The 2,500-nt window shown below is 34.2% G+C and overlaps 1 protein-coding gene across 2 annotated transcripts in view; it reads right to left on the bottom strand.

Annotated features, from left to right (window-relative positions):
- LOC125038478 (E3 ubiquitin-protein ligase RNF13-like) overlaps nucleotides 1-1,934 on the bottom strand; it is a 22,913-nt gene extending 20,979 nt beyond the window's left edge. The window contains exon 1 of one of the 2 annotated variants that reach the window (XM_047631954.1): nucleotides 1,844-1,934. The gene's annotated coding sequence lies outside the window, so the exon portion shown is untranslated. Of the gene's footprint in view, nucleotides 1-1,764; nucleotides 1,784-1,843 lie in introns of those variants that run through there. The other variant, XM_047631955.1, reaches the window with a different exon arrangement.
- Between the last annotated feature and the right edge of the window lie 566 nt (nucleotides 1,935-2,500).

The following is a 2,500-nucleotide window of genomic DNA, read 5'->3' as shown; positions in this document are numbered from 1 at the left end:
AGCTATTTTCCCGGCAACATTGCAGGATGGAATTTTTGTTTGACATTTAATTGAAGATCCCCCTGCTTAATGCCTCGGCAGCAATGCAACGGTCACAACTGTTTCTTGCTACTATCTGAATTCACAATAATGTGCTCCAGGGCTCAAAATATCTTGTTTGAATGTTTTCTGCGATAGAACTTCCTATTTCCAGACAGGGTTGGCACCAGAGGGGAGGCAGGGAGCTGCAGTAAATAAGTTGATCAATATGAATCAATTCTGATCTTTCCTGACCTTGATGGATCAAGGAGCTGTTGCTCAACAGTTGATTAATTTTATCAACAAGTTATTAAAATAATCAGGGAAAATTAATAAGAAACACTCGGTCATTTACGTTTGGGTAGGGAGGACAGGTGAAAGTATGTTCGGTCACAAAGAGTTGATCCCAATACATGCCAGACAAATACCCAAAATGTTACGAGATCTGGAGCCGGAATAACCACAGCATAAAAAAAATATGTTACAGACCTTACTGAATCACTATGATTTCACTGGATTTTGGTTAGATTTTTGCAGCCACATAAGCCAACTATCATTAAAATATTTGATATTATCATAAAAGGCTAAGGGGGGTGTGATATGTAACTTGGAAATTGCAGGATACACATCGTAAGCAAACTAATAACAACAAAAAACTAACAATATCATATAAACTTATAGGCCTATATACAATTTCTGTATGTGATCTAACATGCTAGTTCTATAAGGGATGGTGTAGCATCAACCAATGACCACCAACCTGACAGCAGGACAACATCTACTGATCACTACAACCTCCACGCACCTATAGTGTTTCTGTTGAGGCAAGCAACTAACTCCACCTATTGGCCTATTTAGAAAAGATGGAACTTTTCTTTGCTGAAAAGGTATGAATGAGAACAAATATCTCCAGAGCGAGAGATGTATTCGACTGGTTTCAATTGTCTCTGATGAACGCATAATTGAAATTGGTCAAATTTTATCTCTTGCACTGTGGAGGTATTCATTCTCATTTATACCTTATCCCCATTTGTCATAATGGAGACTCTTCAAACTCTATGTTACCAGATTATTTATGGTAGGGTTTTTAAGACTTTTAGCCTGAGCACTGAGATTTGCTGAGACTGCGGTGACTGCATAAACTTTTGCCACACTTCCTATTCTTAATGTCACTAAAATGTCACTAAAATAGGATTCCAAGGATTAAAATTTCATTTCTGGGGAGTATGTAGCAAATGCAATCCATTATTACCAAATTTCTTTGCATCTGATATACACAACTTTCCCATAAAATGATCAAAATAATAAATGGAATAATATTAAAAAAAAAAAAAAAAATTAGTAACAAACACATCTAGATCGTAAACAAACGGCTATATTTAAACTAGACAGCTTGTCAAGAGAAAACATATTCACAGCATATTAAATCATTAATACTTCAACTGACAAAATAGAAGGACTGCCATAAGCAAATACGTGAATAGGCGAATAATAAAAGGAATTAAAATGTGAAAAGTAAATACGTGATGATGACGAGGATGACGAACACGATTGATCAATAATTATAATATTGTCTAAATTCACATGAAGATCACGTAGATGATGACGATGCAGACTATGCCGGTGACTTAAGAATAGGCTTTAATAACGAAAATCTATGAATATTAATTTTTTTTTCCACACTGCAAGTTTGCATAGTCCATCATCAAAGACACGATTTTCGCAAGCTTTTCTACCTTTCCCGACCTTTTATCTCTCCTGTCTAGTTGCTAGGACGATCATAGGCACATGAACGACTCGATAAAAAACTGGACAGAAAACTCACCGATGGAAACAAGAAAAAAATATTATCATCAAATAAAAAGGCGACTCGACCTTCACACACTGCGCATTTGCTGCCTTGACTCTTAGTTCCGAGTCGCGTTATAGTTCCCCACTTTAGATCAGCGATAATCAACTGCTTTACAATCTTTATGTGTAATTTATTTATAGGACGATATAATTGTATAAGTAGGTTTGTAACGTATTTTTATGTGAATTACTAATATTAACAACATATGATAAGATTGTAATATTTATAATGTAATACGGATTTAAAAAATACGACGTCCGACAATGACGAAAAGAGCGAATATTTTTATTTATTTTTTTCATCAATATTAGCCTAATTCTGGAAAAGGAATGTTGATATCATATAATCTTTTAAAATCAAATAAAAAAAAGTCTGTATCTACTGAACAGTGGACACCAACGGTTTATTTATACTTGATAAAAGATTCAGAACAAAGAATTTTTTTTTTATGCTTCTAAAACTTTCTGTAATTTCAAAAGATGTTCCTCCAATGTCTTATTTATCACCATTAACACTTAAATGAAAATGGTGCTCGCTCAATTACACTGAAATAATTAATTTAGCCTACATTTTATGGAAATTTCCGTTTCTGAATTTCTACCGTTCATGGAATAATGGCGGAATAAAAAC

The sequence above is a fragment of the Penaeus chinensis genome, chromosome 25 (genome assembly GCF_019202785.1).
Source record: "Penaeus chinensis breed Huanghai No. 1 chromosome 25, ASM1920278v2, whole genome shotgun sequence".
Lineage (NCBI taxonomy): Eukaryota > Metazoa > Arthropoda > Malacostraca > Decapoda > Penaeidae > Penaeus > Penaeus chinensis.
The sequence above is the reverse complement of the archived record's forward strand: the minus strand, read 5'-3'. Positions and strand labels throughout refer to the sequence as shown.